The sequence below is a fragment of the Apteryx mantelli genome, chromosome 18 (genome assembly GCF_036417845.1).
Source record: "Apteryx mantelli isolate bAptMan1 chromosome 18, bAptMan1.hap1, whole genome shotgun sequence".
Taxonomy (NCBI): domain Eukaryota; kingdom Metazoa; phylum Chordata; class Aves; order Apterygiformes; family Apterygidae; genus Apteryx; species Apteryx mantelli.
The window spans coordinates 4,042,507-4,055,822 of NC_089995.1; the positions used below are offsets into that span (position 1 = coordinate 4,042,507).

Below are 13,316 nucleotides of genomic sequence, written 5' to 3' on the forward strand. Positions count from 1 at the left end.
CCTCAGGAGGGCGGAAAGGCGGTGCGCGCATGCGCGGGGCACGCCGGGACTTGTAGTCACCGGGCCCCCGCGGCCTCTCGGAGACTCCGCGCGTGCGCACGGCCCGCCCGACTTTGGAAAGTCGCTGCCTCAGGTTGGGCTCGGAGCGGCTGCCATCTTGGCCGAGGGACGGAGGAGCTGCTACGCCGCCGTGCCCGGTGAGGGGAGCAGGGGGTCTCCGCGCTGCGGGCGGGCGGAAAGGGCGGAGGCGGCGGCGGCGGTGGGAACGGGAGCGCGCGGGGCGGCGCGGTGCCGCTGCTGTCCCGGCTCGCAGCTCGGCGCGGAGCCGGGGGGCGCGGGGACCCGGCGGGCGGAGGCCTGGCGTCTCGGGGGGCTCCTCGCCCCCGGCCGGCCTCGCTGGGGGGGGGGGGTGGGGGCGCCCCCGCCGCGCTGCCTCGCCGTGCCCCGGCGGAGGCGGCTCTCGGGGCGGGGGGCGCGACGGGACGGGACGGGGCGGGAGGCAGCATCGTCCCTGCCCGGGGCCCCCGGTGGCGCTCCCGGGACCCCGGCGCTCCCCCGCGAGCGCTGCCTGCCCCGGGCCCGTCTCCGGCCTGTGCTGCGCGGCGCCGCCTGGCTGCCGCTGCCGCTGCGCTGGGGCCGCTGCCCGGAGCCCGGCCCGGGGCGGCCGTTTCCCGCAGCTCTGCGTGGTTTGCCGCGGCTCTGCCCTGCCGGATTGGCTTCCCCTGCCCGGTCGGTCCCTGCCTGCCTTGCCACTGAGCTCCGTGCCTGAACCTGAGGGCCCCGGGGATTCGCTGCCGCCAGAGGCTTTGCTTTCCGGCGGTGCTTCCCTGCCACAGCCCTGCCTGTAGCCGCTGCGCGCAGCCCCCCCGAGGGGGGCGGCCCGTGCCCTGCCCTGGGGTCCCTGTCTAGGGGGCTGCTGCTGCCGCCGCCGTTTCGCTGGGCTTCGCTTTGTCTCCTCAAGGTACAGCCGCGGCTTGAAGTAGTGGTCCCCAGCGGTAAAGCGCGAGTGTAGCTGGAGGTTTATACTGAACTGTGTTCCCTCTTAGGAACACAGCAGAATGGCAGCACTGGTGCCACCGTTTTATTTTGGAAACATTGATAAGTTCTGGCTGTTAACCCTCCCACTTCCAGATGGGTGTCTTTGACCTTGTGTGGCAATAATATCTAAATAACAGCAGAAGAGGATGTTTATGTGGCTGCCTTTAGTTGGCTCTGAAATCTGAGGACTTTTGATAGCTATAATTTGTCATCTTAAATTGACAATAGAACTTCAGATCTGTGTGTGATGCAGAGAGAAAACTGAGTGTAGCATTTGGGATATCTATTGTCACTTGTGTGGCATCCTTTACCCTTCAAACTTCAGAAAATGTCCCCAGCAAAACTAATCTTTATAGCTCAGTTAGAATTGAAGAAATCAGAAACCAGAGTCTTCTAGACTATCTTTTTCTCAAGGTATTATTATTTCAGTGAGTTTCTCATTGCTTTCTTCCATCCCTGTTGCCTTGTCACTTGTCCTTTTCACAGAGAAAAGGAGAGAATTCTGGACTGATATTCATGAGAAAACAGTCAATATGACAGTAGATCAAGACACTGCTTGCTTCAATCTACCTGGAAAAAGGCATAGATGCTTAGGAATGAAGCATCAAATGGAATCTGTCATCACCTCTCGGGAACTTAATGCTTTAAAAAACATCTTGTTTGAAGACATGAATTTAAGCTCTGTTCTCTCTTCTTACAGTGAAAGTCTAAAGCAGTTCTGATTTAATTACAGTTACATTGCTCTTTGCTACAGCCGTTTAAATCTGAACTTGGTCTAGTGTGCATTCTTAGTTGTGGTTTGACTGACAATTTTAATCACCACTCTGAATGCATTCACTTCCAAGTGATCATCAGAATAATATGCAGCATTCTGATCCGAAGTGAATTTTCTTGTCTTTGAACAAAGAACTGATACAGTACATGTGAAAGATGGTGTTGTAGTGGAAAATAACTGAGACTTCTGAGTGCTAACTTTGAAAGCTTCTTACAGATTAAACAGTTATTTTGGTGCTTAAGAGATTGAAAGAAGATTATTTATATGAATTTATTACTTAAGCAACATCACCTCATTTTTTTTCCCCACTCCATTATCTCTCCCTGTGTAAAGTTCTGTTTCTTCCATGGTGAAACAGACCTGAAATATGAAGCTGTTTTGTTTATTTGTTTAAAAGTTTCAAAATGGTTTGGGGAAGCTGTCTGCAGAATAAACAAAGTAGTAGGAGGACATGTATTAAGTATCATAATGTTTCTGTTGTAGAGGTTACATCTATCACTGTTTTTAAGAAAGCTTGTCCATAGGACTGCTTTAAAGCTATGTGTGCTTCTTGAGTGTTTTACAAAATAAATGTATATCCTTCTATTTTGTAGCATATCCAATAGTTAAGTCACTTCTCAACAGTGTTATCAGTTCATGTCTGTTGATGATAGCATCCAAACAAACATATTTTGTAAATTTGAGGTTGTTTAAACAAAGTTATAAGCTTATTCAACTGTAGTAAAATATCTTTCATGTTGCAGCAGAAAACAATTTTATCTCTGCTTAAAAGCAAGGAAAATAATATATAGGGTTAGAGGAGAAGAAAAACTCAGTGTAAAGGATAATAATGAAGCTTCTGAGAGTACTGTCACTGTTGCTGTTTATTTTTAAGCCTCACTGTTTGGCTATCCAGTTATGCTCACTCGATGTTGTAATTTTTGTCAGTCTGAGCTATTTATGCCTAAAAGCAGGAACTACTTTGTGCTTTTACACCTAAGGAGAGGGAACATGCATGCCTAACTGAGAGGAGAGCATTTACCTCTGTTGCTTACCCTATCTGTGCTTTGCCCAGCTATAGAAGCACCTGGAAGTGTGTGCTTGCCTCTGAAGAGGAAATAGATAAGCTGTGTTTAAAGGCTAGCTTGGGAGTATTCTGTTTTTCTAGATATTTACTTTGTGCTATCTCATAAAATGAGTATTTTTAAAGGTTTTAAGCAGTCTACTTGCTTGTTTTCATTCCTTAGCTGTGGTTCGACTTATCTAATTCTGCCCGTATTTTGGAGATGGGAAGGTGTTTTTTGTTTACTCTCATCCAGACAATGAAGCAGTAAGGACTCAAGCATTTTCTCTAAGTGTCTAGCACTCTGGTCCTACTCATTGTACTGCAGAGTTGCTGTAGCTGAAGGACTTATCTTTTTCTTCATCAGTATTGCAAATTACATTGCACAGAAATGAAAGTAGCGTAACAAACTGGGAAAGAACATTTTAAAAAAATGCAGCCCTGTTTCATATGACCAGCTCTTAAGTTATGTCTGGAATTTCTACTTTTACTATAGTGGTGTGCAGAACAAACGGTGATAAAACATCAAGGACATATTTTCTTTCTTTCTTTCTTGGGAAACATGATACTAGATGTTGTTACACTGGTTATTCAGATAATTTAAAAAAAGCTGGCAGTATGTTCATATGCTTGTTCTTTTTTTTAAAAAAAAGTTTTATTACAGTCGTCTCATTTAGAAACTGATAACGCCTGCTTTCCACCCACCTGTCTAAGCTATTCTAAACTGTGTTCGTAGGAGCTGCCTATTGTTTCACTCATGAAGAGAACTACTTATATGTTTGCCTCTCAATGGTCCATCTTGAAGTTCAAAGCTCAGATTCAGATAGAGTTGTGACTGAGCAGGAAAAGGCTCGTTTTCTTCAGGTGGATTGTTAAAGTACGATTGTGTGAAACTGTTTCTTGTCAAGAGGAGAAAAAGTTAAGTAACACTGCCTTTTACCTGAGCTGTGCAGAGCTTGGGCTTTAGGTTAGGCAGATCATGAAGCTGGAGCTTTCAGGGAGAATATTAAATATTAGCCTCCATAAAATCTTAATGTTCTCTGTTAACAGTTCATTATTGGTCTTTTTGTCAGGGTTTCACTTCAGACATACTTTTTCTCTGTTAGTATTAGCTTCTGGCTGGTAGATACTTGGTAATCTTTCTAAGGTTTAATACCAAGAAAAAGTTCAGTTTAAGTTGAAAGAGCTCTTGAATAGGAAAAGACATAGTAAGGGTCGTTAATCTAGTCCTACTTTATTCATTAATTCATCAAATGGTTAGCCGTCTGCAGTGAACTCTCCATCAAGAACATAAAATTTGTGACTGTTTGGGAGCATATCCATTTACTTAAAATTAAAGCGGGCTGTTCATGATTCCTTCACTTTCACATGACTGTGACTGAACTTCCTCCTGTGCAAGTCTCATGTTCTCTGCAGGATTATATCTGAGAATGGATTAGAGTGGTTACAGCCTTTTTAGCTTTGCTCCTTCCAGTGCAGTAAAGTAAGTTAAGGAAAACTAGATGCTGAGTAGGTTGAAGAATGTGTACTGAGACATGGAAGAGTGGGGTGTATTAATTTTTAACATGCTTTTGATCAGTATCCGTCCCTCATGCCTGCTCCTATCCTCAGTGCTAGTTGTCTTTTAATTATATATTAATAACCATTACTCTTGCTTGGCAGTTAGAGTTGTTGAACATCCACATTTTGACTTCTCCAGTGTTTAAATGGATTAAGTCCTATTGCTCCAAACACCACATTTGTACTTTCCTGATTCTGTAACTTTTGCTCTGCCAGTGCCATGAGCTGCTCTTTTCTTGATTTATTTGCAAAGCAGTTAGATGGAGTGAGTTCTTTCTTTGTAAAGATTCCTTAACTTTGATTTTTATTTATTTACTTATTTTTACTTTGGCTTGTCAGGGCTTGAATTAATTGACCTTTGGATTACTCTGTTTATTTTCTTTTCACAGAGCTTGTCCCTACAAGTGTGTGTGTGTGTATATATTTCCTCTACTACTATATATATGTGTGTGTGTATATACACACACACATATATATGTGTATATATATATACACACACATATATATAAAATTTCCCTTACTGTTATAATTATATCACTTCAAAAAGTAGCTAGATTTAATGATTAATATGTAAAAGTGTCCATAATGGGATGATATGGTTAGTCTAATCTTTAACCAGACTTGGTAACTTCTGTGAAAACAATGAGCTGCCATATACTGACTAGATTCTACCTTAAGTTGAACACCCTTTCCTCCCTATTTAGCCTCCTGGGGTAATCTTGCAGGAGAAGGGCACTTCAGTCTATAAAGAAAGAGAGGAAAAGAAAATACAGGAGCTTAGGAGACTGGAGGAAAAAAACAACCAAACAAAAACCACACAACAGTGTAGCACTGATTGGACTTTTTTTTTTGTATAAAGTTAGCAAGACTGCCTCTTTTCTAAATGTATGCAATTCATCTATCACGTGTGTTGTCATCAATGGTGTAATTTTCAAAGAAGCTTCTTATTTCAGCTGTTTGAAGGAGACTAAAGTGCATACTAGTAACAGGAAAGAGGAGTGAAATGCCAAAGATTAAGGAAAATACCTTGGCCACCTTGTTCTACATTTAAAAAAAAAAAAAAAAAAGTTCTTATAGCTATCCAAGCTAACAGGTTGGCATGTGTGTTTTCAGTTTTTTACATTTTGCTTATTTAGTGAATACTGGTCACGTGTAATATTTCTTATTCCGATTAAGAAGCGTTCATCACTGAAATGTACAGAGGAAAACTTATGATTAATGGGCAGTACTTGTAGATAATTGGCATACTTCTTTCTGTGACTGCCAAATTAAATTTACCAGTAAGACATTAGAATATCTTTTTTTTTAAATATTAGTTAATTTAAACCATTAATATCCCAGTTTAGTATAAAAATCTTAAGGAAGTCTGTGGAATATTCTGAAATAATAGAATACTACTTATCTACATAAAATAAGTGCAAATATTTGTCTTTTGTAAATGCGGCATATGCCGTGTATTACAACGGCCGATTTCCAGAGCAATACTACATTTGTTAAACATTTGCCTGAACCAAATCTAGTTCAGGTCAATGAATAAGCTATCACAAGGCAATGGTTTTCTCATTGTTCCTCTCTTTGTGCACCCCTTGAATCAGTGTGTTTAACCCTTGTTCTGAAGTGTAAATTGGGTGCGTGGATTTTCTCTGTGTAGAAACCTGTTGACATTGCTGGTGGTTTGTTTGAGGTGAAGGTTTGGAGCATAGACCTGTGAAGTGTGGAGTATCGTTATTTTTTTCCTTTTGCTTCCCCCCCCCTTGTGAGTCCTTCAGAGCTGTAGGACTTTTCTGCCATTAGTGATAATTTGACAGTTATTAAAGCAAAAGATAATGTTTAAGGAAAGTCTTGCTTTCCTGTCCATCTGGGATGTGAACTTCTGAACAAAAAGACACCCTCCTCATGGTGATATTGCAGGCGAAAATACACGCAGTAATGTGTGTTCCCTCTAACACTGTGCACTTCATAGTGAACTGTATTAAAGGTGTGTCTGGGTGTAGAAGATACCAACAAAATGAAGTTCACAGTTAAAGGTGGATAATGCTGGGGTGGAGGGTCGGGGAGTTCCTAGACAGTAATGCTAGGGGTATGATCTAATATGAGAGAGAACCTGTGACACAGTTGAATTTCTTTGCTTTCTGAAATTTCACTTTCTATTTTTAAAATACTTAATTCAGTACTTTGTATTTTATAATTCTGCTTTCACGCTTTATAATCAACACAATAAGGGTCCTGATGCTTTACAAACTAAATAAAACATATCTAACAAAATGTTTAGCAGTACAATTATTAGAACTCTTGAAATGGCTTAAGACTCTTTGGTTTTGTATCCAGAAGAATGCTTTGCTGATTACAAAGGTCATTACATTGCATTATAATGCTGTGGACGTATACTCTTATTCCAGGATGCGAGCGTTGTTTTGGTTTGCCTCATAATGCATGAAAAGGTGTGTGTGCGCGCACTGTAATAAGTGGGTTCACACTGGATTATACTCATAAATAAAATGCTAACCAATATAGAAGACTTTGCCAGGGCTCTTTATCTGAAAACATGTTTTGCTGTTATTGGGGATCCTAGGCTTTTTTTTTCCCCTCCCCTCTGAGGATTTACTGAATTGAAACAGGTCAGTGAGTGTCAATTTAGCGGTAGCACTGGCAAAAAGATGGGAAGGGACTGTGTGGCTGGGAGAAAGAGTGTAGAAGGGGAAAAGTGGGACCCCTGTTTCAGCAACATCAGGCTGCTAGAACAGCTCCACAGACTTATGAAATCTCACCTTCTGTGCCTCTGGTGGTAGCTGCGTTGTTTCCCAACCAACTATACTGCTGTCACTCTCACTATACACCTACCTCTAGCTCGCTGTCAAGTTTTAGTTTAGGAACCAGTTCCAGGCTTCTTCGCAGGTCTGTGGGCTTTAAGTCACTTACCTGTAACGTGGCAGTTCCCTTGAAACGGAAGGATGCAAGTAATGTTTATTGTTAGCAGACAGTCCTGTTCTTTTTTTAAACATGTAATCTTCAGTTTCTCGTACAGAAGATCTAGGGCATAAAGCCTGAGACTTTCATTCAAGGGTGTTATTTATTACTACTGTCAGAAGTGTCCTGGGTGATCTAGAGGGTGATCAAGGTTTCGTTTGGGAAGTCTACTTTATCTTCTGATTAAAAAAACACAAAAACAAACTAGATGGAAGAGCTGAGAATATGGAAATAGTGGTGCAGTTCTATGCCATCTTCCTTTTCTCCACTTTCTATTTTATTTTTCAGGGCAGCATGGGCTGAAATGCAACAAACAGTTGCATTTTGCAGATTATTTGGGATGGTTCTGTTGTCCAGTCCTGGCTATGCTTTCATGCTGCCCTCTGGTCTCTTGCAAAAGATCCTCAAGAAGCAGGTGATAGACTCTTTTGCAATTAGATAATATGAAGATGTTTCCTCCAGAATTTAAGAGGGAAAAGATTTCACTTGCAGCAGTTTGCACTTCTAAAAAAGACAGTGACCCCTGCTAGATGTTTACCTAAATTGTCTGAAGACTTGTGAGAAATTCTCATTTCCATTACATCCCTTTCTGATTTATGTACTTGAGTAATGGTAATTTAGACTGGAAAGATACAATCTTTATTTCCAGATAGCACTGAGTTTAGCACACAGGAATATTATTTCACTTTGTCGAAAAGAATAGATTTCTTAGTTTGAGTTACTTTTCTTCAGTCATTTACAGTGTTTCAGAGTATTTACAAAGAAAACAACTTATTTTTCTTGTGGGGCAATGCATGTGTATCCATATCTTGGTAAATAGTTAACTGTAAGAAATTTAGTGCATTGGGTACAATAGCTAAGAGTATATTCCTGTTCTTCTAGCTGAGTCTCAAAGTTGATTGAGAGAAACTGCATCTCCTACCACTGCATTTACTGGTTCAGTTATAAGCAGCAGGTGACAAAGCTCTCTCTTAAAGAAATTTCAAATAATCAGCAGATCTTAGATTCGCAGTTGCGTCATTGGTGGTAGAAAATGATTCATCATTTCTTTGGTAATCCTTGCCAGGTTGAATTGCGAATCTATACGGTCTGTTTTGATTTGGTTTATTGCTCAGGCACCCACAGTGAGAATCTGTTCAGCAAGGTAATTTTTGTCAGGGGAGATCATTTGCCAATATCTTTCTACTGATACCTCTGTGGCCCTCGTTGTGCATGTTCTTGAGAGAAAAGAGGTTGAAGCATATCTGGTGCTTTCTTCGTTTTCATGATCCTTGGAGGAGGAGCCTTAGTACAAGTGTGGATTCTCATCAGTGTTACTGATGCAAATACTTGGAACTGTACCAAGGAACACTCGTAAAACAGACATTATCTGCTGTACAGTTCTGTACAGAGCATATTAAAGAATTATAATTAGTTTAATATAGGCATCATCTTCATTATGCTTTTGAAAAAGTATCTGCTAAACTCCGGTCCTGCAAATACCACGATCTTATTTTGGTTCTGGGTTTACAGATGAGTAGGATACAACAGCTAGCTGTTTTATGGTAATCTTAAGCAGCAAGGTACTTTCATGGGACTGCTGATCTAATATTTTTGATCAAGTGATGCTATTTTTCTAGAAGAGAGTAGCCAATATGCAAGGCCACTTTTTAAAACATTCTTTAAAACAGCTATAAGTGCAGGTGAAGTTTTCATACTTAGTAATGAATACAGATAACAGCAATTTAATGGTCAAGATTTCTCCCCCCACCTCCCCGAGATTGAAAGCTTTGTATGGGTTTGTTTGAATAAAGGTGTGTATGAACCATTTATAATGGAGGGTAGCACTGAGATTGGAATGGGAAAATGTGTTAAAGCAAGCACTGAGCTGTAAACAAGAAGAGAAACTACCTGGCACAGATTACAGAATCCTCTGTAGATGCTGTCCTCTTTTAATAACCGGGTATGTAAGTGCTTCTAAAGCAGCTTGTTTAAAAGCTGCAAGCTGCGTGGTGAAACAGAAGGCGATAGCCTTGTGTTTTGTTTTACTATGAGAGTTTATAATATAGAGGCCGTTTATAATGTTTAGATTCTTATAGACACTTCAAAGGTAATGCCTTTGAAATACATTTAAAACTAAGTGGTTCTCCAGCATAGCTGCTGATACCAGTCATTGTTTTCTCTCCCTCCCCAAGAGAATCAAATTAAGGGGTTCTGCAGTGTTTCTGAAGCTTGTTCGTGAAGGTTAATGAATTCAGCCTTTTTACACAGTTTTGTTTTGTTTTGTTTTTTCTTTAGTTAATGTGAACTGTGTTGTCATTTGGGTATTTCTCAGATAAGTTAGTTGATCTAAAATGTATACACTGGGAACTGAATTTAGTGAATGTTAGTGAGTACGTTGTATCCATAAGGTTAACTTAGTGGAAGAGCACATTGATGTGAAATTGTCAGCTTAGTATGCAGCTATATTTTGACTCCACAGTCAAGATACCTATATGTATTAATGTGATTTTTGGCAGCATAGTTTTTTCATCATAAGTGAAACTGCATTGCTATTCTTTCCCACTTAGTTTTGGAGAATTTATGTGGGTATCCAGGAGAAATTCTTAGAAAGCATTGGAGGATGAACAGGCTTTGAGTGACTCTCTGGCCCAAATTAAAGTAATGCTTGGGATGTTATTTTTTATGCAAAGTAGGGTAATTAATTTGGCTGAAAATACTGCAAAACTTGAGCTAGAGGCTTTGTAGGTGCGTGGGACATAAAAAGCAACACATAAATAACTGTCCAGACTTGCTCGGGAAAGTTATCCCAGTAAGAGTCAAAAAGGAGGAGATTCTTAAAGGTGGAAGCATATGGACACTTGCCAATAACAACATAAAGATATCTTTTTGAGTAAACAGAAAATCAACCATGATATTCAATGACTTTCCCATCTCTGATGTTATATAAATAATGAAGGAATACCACAGGTTCCAAGGCAATGATATATGAATGTTTTATGAGGTTACTTATCTGGGTAAAAGAAAATTAAAATAATCCAGGAAAGCAGTGTGTATATATAAAGTGTACAATGACATTCTTACTGTAGGAATGGTTGAATTTGGCCTTGCTTTTTGATTGTTTTTCGATCTCATGTTACTTGATTCTCATTAACTGAAGCTAACTAACATCTTCATATGTGTTGGTTGTGGACATTTTGTAGAAGATTGACTCAAGCTGCATTGCTTTGTTTTTTATCATAGGGATCAGCAATTTAGTAATTGGAGGTAGTTTTTAAAAGACAAAAAATACCGAGTATAGGCTTGGATTCAGATATAATCAATGTAAATCAATGTTGACTGCTCCCAGGCACCTGCTTGTCTTTAATATGTTTGAAAGTGGCTTCCAGGAGGGTTTACTCCCCAACTTTCCCTGGGATTGAGGTGAGGCTGTCTAGCCTGTAGTTCCCTAGATCCTCCTTTTTGCCCTTTTTGAAGATAGGAGTGACATTTGCTCTCTTCCAGTCTTCAGGAACCTTTCAAGAACCTGGAGAGTCACTCAGAGGGAGTTGAGTGACCTTTCTACTTGCACATGGCACAGCGTGGGCTTTGAGCTCAAACATGACTACAGAAGTTTTACCTGTTTGACACATGATTTCATCTGTTGTGCATAGAATGAATGAGGAAAGAAACCTCAGTTTTTCAGCACCTCTGTGGATGCTTAATACTTCTTGAAATTTGTCCTCTTTATAAAAGCAAGTGTTTGCATTTACAGGGATAGTGGTACTCAAGCTACTGGTTTTCATTCCACACAAATCGAATAGTTCTGTGGTCCGGCGCTCTCTAGTTAACTGCTTAGGTCTGAGCAGAAGTCAGATCTCCTGCCCTATTTGAAGACACAAGTATTTTGTGCTTTGTGACAGAGCTTTCCTTCACCTATAGCATTAGTCATTCAAGTTAAGTAGATGTACGTTCAAAACACAATTTTAATCAATTTAACTCAAAAGATTCTTGTTATTTACTTATTTTTAACTACTTTTGTGTCTTTTCAGTAGTTTTGTAGAAACACTAGTTTTCTAGCCTAGATTGTGTGCAGAAGAAGGAAAAAAGCAAATCTATCCCAATGATCAAGGAAAGCGGTAAATTGTGGGGTCACCTCTCCGTATCATTGTAAAGGAAGGAAAGTGTTGTGTGAAAGCATCTCCAGACTGAAAGGGAGAGAGGGAAACCTCTGCTTAACGCTCTCAGGTGAACCTTTGGGACTGTCAAAACTGAGTGAAAGGCAGATTTTTTTTTGAAACAAATAGACTAAGCATGCTCATGCATGGAAGTATTTATATCTGCATTCACTGAATAAAGAAAAAGAACGGAAGTCGTTGAAAGAAGGAAGCTTGAGTTAGTGTACATAACTGACACCTGCTGAGGTTTACTGTTACAGCTAGAACGTGTATTAAATTGGAACGGGTGAAAGGGAAACGGGATGCACCTACGTTAGTGTTTTATTTTGGACAAGGAGTGCGCTTTTGAAGTGAATTTTCTGACTTTCCTCACTGACTGCACTTTGACTTGACTTGTGAAATGATCGCAGGTCATGGAAGCTGAATTCCTTTTGGATGGAACTAAACTGGAAGCTGCAGTGCAACAGCTGGAGGGGGCCATGGGACCGGAGTAAAGCTGCCCAGAGTAAAACTCCAGAAATGTATACGATGTAGATACTGCGTCCTCAGTCCTGTCTTACTGCCTAGCTCCACTTCTGTTACGTTGCACTCCTTGCTGATGTGGACATAGCCACAATAAGTCAGATTAAAGAATGTACAGTGAGAGTTTAAAGACTCTTATCACTGGCAAAAGACTGTAAGAGGTACCATGATAAAATCGCAGCAGCAGAGCTGTGCCTGAAAGGCAAGGAGTTTTTAGAAAGATGGGAACAGAGGAGGTGAAAAATGGGCACGTAGCAAAATAAGGATCTGTTTAGGCAAGTATTTCCTTCACTGAAGCTAAGAGGCCAGAAGAAGACACCATAAGCTAACATAAGTTAAAAGGTAATAGACAGACCTATTTTTAGATGCAACCATTAGAAAGGAATTATTTTGATTCCCCTTGAATGTGTGCAATATGACCAGCGTCGAAAATGAAGAAGCAATAAAATTCTTTAAAAAGAATAAAGAAACAAGCCCAAAAGAACCCTATTTATAAGCATGGAAAGAGAAGTACTTGTGTGGGTTTTTTATTATTATTAATAAGAGGTGCAGAGAAACATACATCAGAAGGTGTTAAAGGAATAGTTATTACATTTACTAAACCTAGAACTATTTTTGGAAAGCAGTGAGTTGGAGAATGCTTCAGAAAGAGGTAGCAAGGAAGCTGTCCTCTGTTTTTAAATTGGAAACCAGTTAAAGTGAACGTACGAACCTACATTGAGAAAAGAATTGTGCTTCTAAATTTTAATCATGTAGCAAAATCTTGTCACACAAAATGCTTTTTAGAACTTGTAGATTTTACTTCAGATACTAGGAAAGCAATTTGATTTACTGTTTCCATGAACTCCTAAAATAAATTATCTTGACTCTGAGAAATGTCGTATGAAATGAAAGCCGGCTTTGTAGTTGAACTTGGTTGGAAGGTGACTGCTTAGGGTAGAAGAGGCAGTCGTCTTTGGAGTTCATCTGTTTCACTTTATTCACTCTGTTTCTCTATATTATCATAAATATTAAGAGGAAAAATCTAAGGAATGCATCTTCAAATTAAACCGCTTCATATTTTAACTTTCATGGACTCCCCTGTTTTTCTTTGGTAGCAGTATGGAAGGGACATGTGAAGGGCCTGAAAGTTAGGAGTGCAAGGCGTTTGTGTGCATTTATGCATTGAGAAAATAGGATGTGCATTTGTGTAAAACCACAGAGCAAATCTCTTCATTGTTATTATACCTGGAAACTTGGACGTCTATTGAGATACATTTGTTACAACTTGTATCTT

At 40.2% G+C, this 13,316-nt stretch overlaps 1 protein-coding gene across 3 annotated transcripts in view; it reads left to right on the forward strand.

The window, feature by feature from the left end:
• Positions 1-107: 107 nt before the first annotated feature.
• The window catches only part of ITCH (itchy E3 ubiquitin protein ligase), a 67,518-nt gene continuing 54,309 nt past the window's right edge, over positions 108-13,316 (forward strand). For all 3 annotated transcript variants that reach the window (XM_013944783.2, XM_067308007.1, XM_067308008.1), the window contains exon 1: positions 108-197. The gene's annotated coding sequence lies outside the window, so the exon portion shown is untranslated. The remainder of the gene's footprint in view (positions 198-13,316) is intronic.